The following is a 12,664-nucleotide window of genomic DNA, read 5'->3' as shown; positions in this document are numbered from 1 at the left end:
GGTTCTCGTTGAATAATAAATTTATTATAAAAGAATCGTTTTTCCCTATTTTTTTTATAAAGAAGATCTTAACATTTCTCATCTCTCCTTTTTACTTCAAAAAAATATCACATCAAAAAACAAAAAGATAATATTACCTCTTCCTAAAGTGAAAAAATAGAATGAGAAAAAGAAATAATAAATTTTAAAAAATAAATTTTTATTATCTTTCATTTTCTCATAAAAGATTTATCAATCAAATAAAACACAATATTATATGATACTATAGTCATTATAAGCACTGATTTTTACCACACCGCAACAATATTCTACTGTATTATTTTTATTTTCACTTTTTAAAGAGTGGTTATTCTGTACATCTCTAAACAATTATTTTTTCTGGTGTTTCTTGACTTCTTCATTTGATTAATTACATTATTTTTTAGGATTGATTACAAATTTTTTTCACGAATTTTATATCAATTTTAATTTTTGATACATTTTATAAATTATTCTCATAATATAAATATTTTTATGTTAAAATAAACACATTTAATACATTTCGATTATGTTCTTTTTAACCTCAATATTCATACGGTATCATTCCATTATGATATGTGGTGAGTACGCATAAAATTTTCATTCAAGGTGCAAAAAAATCACACCATATAAATTTTTTGATGATCGGAAGTTTTTTAGTGTCTATAATTTTCTATAAATTGAAAATAATACTTCCTTGGTCCTACAATTGTATGCCACTTTTGCCATTTTTCATAAGACCTTAATTTCATGTCTCTTTCTATTTTAGTAGAATTATTCCACACGATCTCTTAAAAATAAGATATTTATTTCATTTTAATCACTTTAACATTATCGTAAAGATGTGATTTTTATTCACAATCAATCATTTTATTAAAACTCGTGTCATTTTCAAAGGAGCGTGAAATTGGGGGACAAATGGAGTATTATTATTATTGCAACAATTTATAAATATTTTCAAAAACTAAATAGTAATAGGACGCATTTAGGCAAACATTAAACAAATTTGTGTCAATGTTTCATTAAATTTTACTATAAAATGATATATAGAATTTGTACCATTTATTTTAAAACAATATCCTGATTTAACTTAGCGGATATTATTATATAGCTTTGAGACATAGGAACTAAGTAGCGAGCTTTTATATTATATATAAGAGTGAATTTTGAAAATAGCCTATTTCTTTTAGTAAATTTAAAAATTGTCCACTAAGATAAAAACTTAAAAAATTGGCCACACTTACCATGTTACCCTTTAAACGCCACCCTTTAAAAAATTCGTGCATTTCACAACCAGTGGAATTCACAACCAGAATTTTTTGGTTTGGTTGTGAATTCAGGTAGATGTGAATTTGAGTTTTAAAGTTTGAATTCACAACTAAAAACATTAGTTGTGAATTCACAACTAGAAATATTGTTAATCGTGAATTCAAGTTTTAAAACTTGAATTCACAACTACGAATATTGCTAGTCGTGAGTTCAAGCTTTAAAACTCAAATTCACGACTACTTGTATTCACAACTAGCAATAGAGTTGGTTGTGAATTCGAGATTTAAAACTCGAATTCACAACTAACACTAGCAATTCAGTCGTGAATTCATCAAACTGGTTGTGAATTCAAGAATTCACAACCAAAACAACTAGTTGTGAATTCGAGCTTCAAAACTCGAATTCACAACCAACACTAACGATTCAGTTGTGAATTCATCGAGCTGGTTGTGTGATACGATCCTTGCCAGACTGTTCAAACGAACACGCAAGCGGAAGACTTGAAAACGAACTAACGAACGATAGTTGATGGAAGATCCCAAAACCTCTGAATCTAACCCACGAAATGATATAGGCGATGGAATCTCTATACCCCAACGTGACGTTGACGCAGCAACTCGGGGACGATGAATGACACCCGACGAGGGTTGGTTGACTCGTCGTTACGCCGATAGATAAATTCTCTTGGAATATTCAAGAGGAATTCGAAACTATCAAGAGAGAAATAAAACTCACAGTTTTTGATAAAAATAATGTTCAATTTTCGTGGGCTACATATCAGCCATATATGCAGGCAAAAACTAAACCTAGTTTAATAAGGAAACAACTTAAAACAAACCCTAATCTAATAAGAAAACAAATCCTTAGTCAAAACAAAGTATAAAACTCAAAACTGACTCAAATAAGGCCCAATTTCAGCTACCCTAATAAAACCACAAAAATAATAAAATAAAAATAAATAAAACACTCGATTAAATCAGCCCACATATGCAACATAACTTGGGCCTCCATGGCATGCATCATTCCCCTCCTCTTGAAAGGGATTTGTCTTCAAATCCAAGTCGTCAATTCAAATACCGGGATCAAAAACCAGATCTTCGTTTCTTGCAAGAAATGACTGTTGGACCATAGCTTTGCTCCCTTGTCCATCATTCTTCTTCTTCGGCTCTTACTCTGACTTCTCTTGAACCTTGAACATGAAGAAGTTCTTGTTGAAAATATCGTCATGCTTCACTTCTCTTCCGATCAACCCCAATTCCTCAACCATGGCTCTACTAGCCACATTGGTGCAACTTCCCCCATCAATGATAACGTTGCACACCTCATCTTGAATAAGACATCTCGCGTGAAAGAGATTCTCCCGCTGCTCGCTCTCATCGAGTTGAGTTTGGGTTCTCAGAACTTTCATAGCTACAAAAAGCTTTCCCATATGTGGTAAAATCTCCTCTACCTTCTCTTCATAGTCGACATTCTCCAAAACTAGCATATCCGGATCGGTCTCCTCACCATTAGTCACAACTTCGCCGTCATCTCTCATGATCATAAGTCTCCTATTCGGACACTCACTCATAATATGCCTGAATCCTTGACACTTGAAGAACTTCTTATCTCGATTTCGACCATCGAAAACTGCCTGATTTGCTGAATTCGAAACCTCGGGTCGGGACCTAAAGAACTGCTTCTTGTCATCACTTGGCGGCACCTCCTTTTTCATTGATTCTTTTTTGACGAGGAACCACTAGAAACTGGTTGAGACTGCTTCCAATTGCCCTAATTCTGGCGCTGATTGCTTGTAACACCCCGTACTTTTATGAGTAGTAGTAGTGTCGAGACACTACAGAGAGTACTGCGGTACTGAGATATGAGATTATAAATAAAATGAGATGGAGTAATGATGATAAATAGAGATATTGAGCATTAGAGTTACATTATTTTGATGAGACGAGTTATTCTTCTAGATAGAGATATGAGTCTGATAGAATCAATGATAAAGATAGAGATGCTGTTTGAATTGAGAGAAGGTCATAATTTATTTTTTCCCGATGACGGATACAGAGGTATCTGTGAGTTTAATTGTCCTATTGCAAATAGGAACATCTGAAGAAGAATAGAGTTGAGGTAAGTGAGTGAGAAACCCTATAGAAGGGAGAGTCGATCTGAGAGATGATTGCTGATTGCTTTAATAAGAATTGTATCCGTGTTTTATCTGAGATGGTTTGAGTGATTGTCTACGTGACTATTTGTTACGATGATGTGAGTATGATTTGTTTTGTGTTATGTTAACACGGATTATTTTCGAGATTTTGGAGAACGAGATTATTTTTAAAATGGGGAAATAGTATACAGCTATTATTATTTGCATATCAGTATTTTATGAGAAATATTTTACTGAGATATATATATATATATATAAGTTTATGATGAGATGAGATATTCCAATAGTTTGAGCTATTGTATTTTTTGATGAAGAACTACTGAATGTAATACATTGAGGAAATAAGGATGTATAGAGATAATGGTTGAACGTTGTTAAAGTTAAAAATCTGGCCTTGGAGTTCTGCTATGGCGTGGGAGTTTTGCTCTGGCTTGCGAGCTCTGCTATGCCAGAGGCGAAGTCAGTCCTCTGCTATGCCAGAGGCGAAGGCATTCGTCTGCCCAGACAGAGGGGAAGTCAGTCCTCTGCTATGCCAGAGGCGAAGGCATTCGTCTGCCCAGACAGAGGGGAAGTCAGTCCTCTGCTATGCCAGAGGCGAAGGCATTCGTCTGCCCAGACAGAGGCGAAGTCAGTCCTCTGCTATGCCAGAGGCGAAGGCATTCGTCTGCCCAGACAGAGGGGAAGTCAGTCCTCTGCTATGCCAGAGGCGAAGGCATTCGTCTGCCCAGACAGAGGGGAAGTCAGTCCTCTGCTATGCCAGAGGCGAAGGCATTCGTCTGCCCAGACAGAGGGGAAGACAGAAGGGAAGTCATTCCTCTGCCCTGACAGAGAATGCATTCCTCTGGCGAGCATTTCTCTGCTCTAGTGCAGAACCTACTTTTGAGAGAGAAGAGTCAAAGCAAGTGGATAAACATTGTTAACGGATAAGATATTTTATGCAAGTGGATAATTAAGCATGTGTTAATTATCCAATACTTGATGGCTAAGTAAATGGGGTTATATAAATAACACCTTTCTCTTTCATCCCCATAACAGACGTCCATTTCCTCTCTCTCCTCTCTCTTTTCTCTCTTTTCTCTCTTTTCTCTCGACTGTCATTATCCAACGCCATTGATGAGCTAATAATAAAAAAAAAAAACTTTGTAAGCTACTTTTTATCCCATAACCACCGATTAAACCAAGCTGAAAACACTCGTATATCCATAAAACAAAAGCTGGACGAAGGTTTGAGCTAGGAATCAAGAAAGTGGAGTTATACTGTTCGTTATACAGATCATAAGAGTGAGTCTCTAAACACATGAATCTACTTATATCTAAGCTTTATGAGCATGTATATAGATGATTAGAGTATTAAAACAACTCCTAATTCAAGTTGAAGATCATGAAGAGAGTGAGGATTCGAGTATATAAATGAGCCTTAGAGATTGTAGTTATGATAGTTGATGGAATAAAATGATTATTAGAAATGGGTGATAACGAATATGAGTTCTTGAGCATGCTATGATGTTAAGTGATGGTTTAGATTGATGATTAGAAGTGATGAAATGAGTTTTGGTATGAGTTTGTTGTTGAGAATTATGTTGTTGTATTCAAAATAGAGATGTTTTTGAGATATATGAGTTTTAAGTACATTTTGGAGAAATTTTCGTAGGCCTTACTGACCTACTGTGATCGACGGTTTGTAGATGTCAAATAGCTTTGAAAATTTTATAGCAAGTCCATACATGAGTATTGAGTACCGTGGTAAAATTTCAAGTCTTTTCAACTTCGTTTGATATTTCTTTAAAATGCAAAACTTAAACTGCACATTATTACCGAGAATTTCAGAAAACAGGGGAAAGAGTCTTTCGTTTCAGTAGCTTCCTATGTGATCTAGCTTTCCAACTTTTTATGGTATCAACCTTATTGTGTTAGCTAGATATTCACCGAAGATGAGCCCAGTTTGACAACGTTTACTATTTTTGAAAAATTGTAACCTTCGGTTGCACAAAACTGCCAGAAATGGTAGATAATGGTAAAAACGTCATATCTCTCAAACCACTTGGAGTTTTCGACTCTACTTTATTTTTAAAAATGAAACTAGACTCGAAAATCTTTCTTTCGGTATGAGTCTCGAGTCCAGGAGATGTTGGAGTCAGAACAGTTTAAATTTTGAAGTTGAGTCAATGTAAAAACAGAGCATGTTTTGATGATGTTTGTTTGTGATTTCTTATGTGCCTTATGTGATTGTGTTACCTATGTGTTTGAATGAGATTAGACGAACCTTATATGAGAAATAAATCGAGACTTAGAGCCATGATTTTCTTGAAACCTATCCTTGAACTTAAGGATGTGAGATGAGTGGAGAGTTTATATAGAGTTGAGTAAAGAGATAGAATATGAGATAGAGTATGAGATAAGGCCTGAGAATTAGTCAATGAGTTCTAATCGAGATTCATTTTATGACATGAACTTTCGATGATGATGATGATCCCTGAAGACACGAGAAGAGCAAGGAAGTAAGTAACTCCACTTTGACGGGAGATTTTGAGTAAGGTCTTCAGGTGGGCAATATTTTGAGTATATGTTTATCATATGAGCTTTCTAAAATGATTTGATGATGTTATGAGATTAACAAATGTTTTTGAGATAAATGATGTTTGAGAACTGTTTGACTTGCCAATTTTTGATGTTGAGCTTGTATGTTTACCCTCTACTGATGAGATGAGACGAATTCGGTCCTGCCACAAGCGGGATTTTGTGCACAGAGGTGACTGTGAGCCGTCTTCGGGTCGGCCGGTCACGGTACTTGAGAGGGAGGCCTACTTCTCAGTACCTTAATTAGAATGATGAGTTGTAGATGCGGTACATACATGTCGAGTACTTGTCTGCAGACACTTAATTATGATGTTTAGGGTTAAAACTGCTTGCACAGGTTCTTTTAAGATATAATTCCTGTGTATTGCTGAATTGTGGCAAGTTCAATTTATAGCTCTATGAGCAGCTTTGTTTTTCGGCGATATGTCCACTGAGTATTTATGTACTCATGCCCTGCATGTATTTCTAAACGTGCAGGATAAGCGGAGGGGGAGTATGGTGCGGTGCTGGTGGAGAATGTTTCGGGTTGACGTTTTCTTTCTCTATCGTATGTCTGTTTTGTCGATAGAGTTTTGATATGAAGTTATGTTAAATAGAGTTTGATGTTTAAGATACTTAATTTCCTTTGAAAATCAAGAAATACACTCACGGTTATATGTCTTCATACATATAATCGATTCGCCTTTTGCTGCGATACTCTGCATATTATTCTTCATTATGAAAAATGAGTTATACCCGTTTTGTTTTTGTTCGTGAAATTCCTGATAATCAAAAAGATATAACGATGTTGACGATTTTACCCTTGGATTCATTTATGATGATTTCCTTAACACCTTTTGATGTGAGCTTCCGCTTGATGTTTGACCTATACATCTTGTCTTTTATTTCTTTAAAATAGTCGTATCGATACTCGATCCCCGCTATTACTAGTGTCGGAATCGGGCTGCGACATTGCTGTTGTTGTTGGTGCCATAAAATTGTCGATGAGCATTCTCGAAATCTTCATCGCAAGATTTTTCTTCTTTCATAAGACCCCTTAGATATAACCTCTCATGGAAAGACTTAAACTCATTCTTTATAATTCTCCGCATCTCTTCCACCATATATGTAGTCAAATCGGCTTCAGTCATATTCCTGAAGAATTCCTAAGAATTCATCAATTCGTCGCTGAACAGGTCAGCCAACTTCAACCCTTCATTTGAAGCCTTAAACGTCCTCCAATCGTATTTTGCCCTGAAATACGACTTCTTCGACTTCGAGACAACTTTCTGTGGCCGCCTGTTTCGCCTTAATCCGAGCTCTGTACAGGAAGTTATGGCCGTTCTTCAGAAACTGCAAGAACTTGATTTCCTGCGAAAATCTGACTCCAGCTCTGATCTTCTGGATTGTATCCCGCTCAATTCCTGACGAAATAGAAATACGAATGCACGGAAACCCTAAAAAACATCTACCGTTGACACAAAGAAAGAAAACGAAACCTGAATACGAAATGTGGCTCTGGTGCCAAATGATACGATCCTTGATGTCAGATCGATTGAACGCGGACGGAAGACTTGAAACGAATTAAAACAGATTGGATGGAATATCCCAAAACCTCTGAATCTAACCCACGGAATGATATAGGCGATGGAATCCCTATACCCCAACGTGACGTTGACACAGCAACTCGGGGACGATGAATGACACCTGACGAGGGTTGGTTGACTCGTCGTTACGCCGATAGATGAATTCTCTTGGAATATTCAAGAGGAATTCGAAACTCTCAAGAGAGAAATAAAACTCACAGTTTTTGATAAATATAATGTTCAATTTTCGTGGGCTACATATCAGCCATATATATAGGCAAACACTAAACATAGTTTAACAAGAAAACAACTTAAAACAAACCTTAATCTAATAAGGAAACAAATCCTTAGTCAAAACAAAGTATAAAACTCAAAACTGACTCAACTAAGGCCCAATTTCAGCCACCCTAATATAACCCATGAAAATAATAAAATAAAAATAAATAAAACACTCGATTAAATCAGCCCACATATGCAACATAACTTGGGCCTCCATGGCATGCATCATTGTGAATTTTAGTTTTAGTTGTGAATTCATAGATATGGACCATATGGTTGTGAATTCAAGAATATTAAGTTATAAATTCATAGATGTGATCGTGAATTCAAAAACATTATGTTGTGAATTCAGAATATTAAATATTATGAATTCATAGATCTAATTGTGAATTCGAAAACATTAATAAATTCATAAGGATGGGGAAGTAATAATAATAATAATAATAATAATAATAATAATAATAATAATAATTGGCTTGAGGGAAGGGGGTGGGCAGGGGAGTAGAGAAGTAAAACAATATATGGCTTGGGGGTGGTGGTGGGGGTTGGCTTGTGAATTCAAAAACATTAATAAATTCATAGGGGTGGGGAAGTAATAAAAAAAATTTGGCTTGAGGGGGTGGTGGGGGGAAGGGGGTGGCGAAGTAAAAAAAACAATAGCTTGAGGGTGTGGGGGGGGGGGAGGGGGTTGGGGTGGGCCGGGGGGAGTAAAAGAAATTTTTTTTTGCTTGGGGGTGGTTGGTCGGGGCGAGGGGGAGGGGGGTCGGGGGTGGGCCGGGAGGAGTAAAATATACTCCCTCCGTCCACGAAATGAGTACCCATTTGTGGACGGCACGGGTTTTAAGAAATGTATGTAGTGTAGTGTGAATAGTTTAAGGGTCCCACTTTTTGAGTGTATTAATTAAAGAGATGTGTGGGGTACACTTGCCAAAAAGGGAAATGGGTACTCATTTCGTGGACGTACAAAAAAGGAAATATGGGTACTCATTTCGTGGACGGAGGGAGTATATATTTTTTTGGTTTGGGGGTGGGGGAAGGTTGGTGTGTGGGCAGGGGGAGTAAAAGAAAAAAAATTGGCTTGGGGGTGGATGGTCGGGGGTGGAGGTGGAGGGGGGAGAGAGAGTGAGAGAGAGAGAGAGAGAGTTGTGAGTGAAAGAGAATGGCTAAATTTTTAAATTTTAATGTTGGAGGTAATTTTGTACTTCTACATAAAAAGTGGCACATTTTTAAATTTTTTATCCCATAGGCCATGTTTTAAATTTACAATAGAAAATAGGCTAGTTCCATATAATACTCCTTCCATCACATAAAAACATGCTTAATTTTTCTTTTTCGTCCGACTCATAAAAATATGCATACTCCATTTATAGTAATAATTCTCCCTCTATACATCACAATCGATGTGTGACCATTTCTCCACTCACACTATATTTGACAGGATTTCTTAAAACCTGTGTCGTTCCATACTATGCATGTTTTTATGAGACGGATGAAGTATGAAATAAGAGTTTTAACGGTATATTTTTACCGCCATATTTTCTCCTTCCACTACTCTTTAAAATTTTTCCACCAATTTCTTTCTCTATTATCTTCTCTTTTTTCTATTTAATTATTTTCTTAAAATTGTTAACCTTGATTCATAAAAAACATATTCAATAATGAATATTAAATTAAAGATTACAAGAAGAACTTTAATTCGATATAAAAATTATGAAAAATGAATTTTAAATGAATAAGTTATGATCATTTAAAGTGTAAAATATATATTTTTTTCTCTCATTCATCTCTAACTAGATATGCCCTTCGTGCGATGCACGACAATAATTATTAAATTACGTTAATAATAGAAAATTAAAATTAAATTTCTATACCACAATTATATAGATTAGATTAAAACACATTTTAAACTTTCAAAATTTATTATAAGAAATCTAAGTATGAAACATATAATCATATATATCACAAAAATATAGAAATACACTAAATAAGATTTTTTTTTTCTAAATAAAATAAATACAATATTACAACTACATCCACATACTTATAAATATTTTTGTTTACTCACTTTGAGTGGAGTTCAAACCATCTTCGATACTTCTTGATCTCTTCTGGAGATGGTGGGGCTTCTTCGGTCAGAATGGTTCTGAAGTGTTGAGCACTTTCTGGAGCAGGGGAGAGTTGAGCTGGAGCTGCTTCTGCACGTTCAACTCGATCTTCAGCAACTGGAGTTCCCCCTTGACTGATGCCATCTGCATTGGCTCCAGTTTGAAATTCAGACCTTTGGCTGATCTTTTGATACTGAAGCTTCTCAGTATCTTCATCTTTGCCTGGTCCCCACACCAAGACAGTAGAGGGCTCGGTGTTGTGGATTTCAGCTTTGGAACCTTCAGTGTTCTGGACACACTTTTCAGCTTCTTGTTCCCTGAAATCATCTGTAGATTCATCAAAGATCACATGAGGTGTTTCTTCAACACAAAGAGTTTGAGAATTAAACACTCGATAGGCTTTGCCTGAATGTTATATTCCAGAGTATCCAAGGAAGACACCTGGATCAGCCTTGCTATCGAAAGTGTTTAACCTCTTCTTTTCATTGTTGTGGATGAAACACTTAGAACCGAAAGCATGAAAGTAGGCAATCGAAGGCTTTCTGTTCTTCCATAGCTCGTATGGAGTTTTTCCATATCTCTGAGTGAGGAAGGAGCGATTCTGCGTGTAGCATGCGTTGTTGACTGCTTCGGCCCAAAACTTCAAGGGGAGTTTTGATTCGGCTAGCATCGTCCTTGCTGCTTCCTTCAAAGACCGGTTTCTTCTTTCTGCAACTCCGTTCTGCTGTGGAGTTCTTGCTGCAGAAGTTTGATGACTGATTCCTTGTTCATCACAATACTCACGAATGACAGTATTGAGGAACTAAGTCCCACGATCTGATCTGATGCTGATGATGTTGACTTCCTTTTCAACGCTCAATCTTCTCAGCAGCTTTGGCAGTTCCTCCAGCGTCTCTTTCTTCTTGAAGAGAAAGATGACCCAAGTATATCGTGAATAGTCATCCACAACTACTAAGGTGTACTTCCTACCGTTGTAGCTTCTTGGAGTGATAGGGCCAAACAGATCCATGTGAAGTAGATGCAGAATTCTTTCAGAGGAGTGTCCTGACTTTGACTTGATTGACATTCGCGTCTGCTTTCCTCTTTGGCATGCTTCACATTCTTGCTTCTTCTGGAACACAATAGATGGCAGACCTTCTACCAGTTGATGTTTAGCAAGCTTGTTGATTGTCTTGAAGTTGAGATGGTTGACAGCCAGTTGAGCTCCGAGCTGCTCTTGCTGATGAGGCATGTTTCTGGTGGACTGTCTTCCCATGAAACGACGTAGAGACTCCCTTGGCTGAATCCTTTCAGAACCACCTTCTTTTGATTGTTTCTAATAGTGAATTCATCCTTCTTGATCTTCACTGTGAAACCGCTGTCATAAAATTAACTCACAGACAACAGATTATGTTTAAGACCAGAAACAAAGCTAACATTACTGATACTGGCGTTACCCATGTTGAGCACACCGTAGCCTTTTGTTTCTCCGATTGAGTTATCTCCGAATGGAACTTTGGATCCAACTTTCTCAACATACTGAGATAGATATTCTTTGTAGCCCGTCATGTGCTTTGAGCAGCCACTATCCAGATACCACGTTCTGATTGATGCTTTAACCTCTTACTTCTTTTTGTGTTTCCTGACATTGACCTGCAAGGAAGAGTTGCTTCAGGCACCCAATCAAGCTTTGGGTCCTTCGATGTTAGCTTGAGTTCCCTTTGGAACCCATATCTGCTTCAGAATTGGTCTGGCTGATCTCTTGCGCTTAGTTGATTGTCTGATTGACGTTGCTGGCGCTTCAGTTGGCACACGACCATTCTTCTGTTGAGAATTTCCTTTGAAGGCCTCACTCTTGTAGGAGTTCTGTCTGATGAGTGGTTGAGGTCTTCTTTGCTCGATGAAGTATCTTCCTTGAGATACTCGAGTCTTTGCAGACTTATGGAGACTTGACTGATGTTGTGTGACATGAGTCATTTGATGTCCAGTTGCTTGTAGTTGTGGATGTCGCTTAGCTCGACTGGACTCAACATTGTTTGGTCTCCATGGATGTTGTTCCTTCTGAAACTGAACTGATGTCAGTCTCTGACTGATGTGGCCTTTCTTCCCCCTGGACTGGTGAGGAAGATTCTTCTTGATTCCTGATGTTCCTTCCCCGATCTTTGACTGAAATCTGCTTTCTAGTCTTCTCAGTAAGATGATCTGATTGGGGGCCCTCTTTGCTCGTCTATAGCTCCGTGGAGGTGGAACATTTGATCTTGCCATCAGTTTGCGTTTGCGAACTTCATCCATATCATGATCTCTTGATTCTTCTGATGTTGTGATTTTAGAAGGATCATCATTTGAAATGATCATGATCTTTTTTCCTTTGTCAGCTGCAACCTTTCCTCCAATGCTTTTAACAAGACCTTTCGATGGAAAATTGCTCATCATGGGAGACTGCATCATGCAGTTCTTGACTGTTTCTTCTAGCTTGTGATTGAGCCTCTTGATCTCATGAGATGCTCTCTTACATTCTGAGTTGGAGATTCTGAGCTTTTCCTCCAGTCGGCTATTCTCCATGATTAGCTGATCAAGACAAGTTTCATCCGAAAAGTAGATGATTGTCTGATTCTTAGCTCGTTCATCATTGATCTCCTTGTCCATTTTCTGATTCTGCTTTAGGAGATCTTCGAACATTTTTCTCAATTGACAGTGATCAGTCATGAGTTGATCAA

This window comes from Salvia miltiorrhiza, chromosome 2 (assembly GCF_028751815.1).
Source record: "Salvia miltiorrhiza cultivar Shanhuang (shh) chromosome 2, IMPLAD_Smil_shh, whole genome shotgun sequence".
Taxonomy (NCBI): Eukaryota; Viridiplantae; Streptophyta; class Magnoliopsida; order Lamiales; family Lamiaceae; genus Salvia; species Salvia miltiorrhiza.
Note: the sequence above shows the minus strand (reverse complement) of the source record.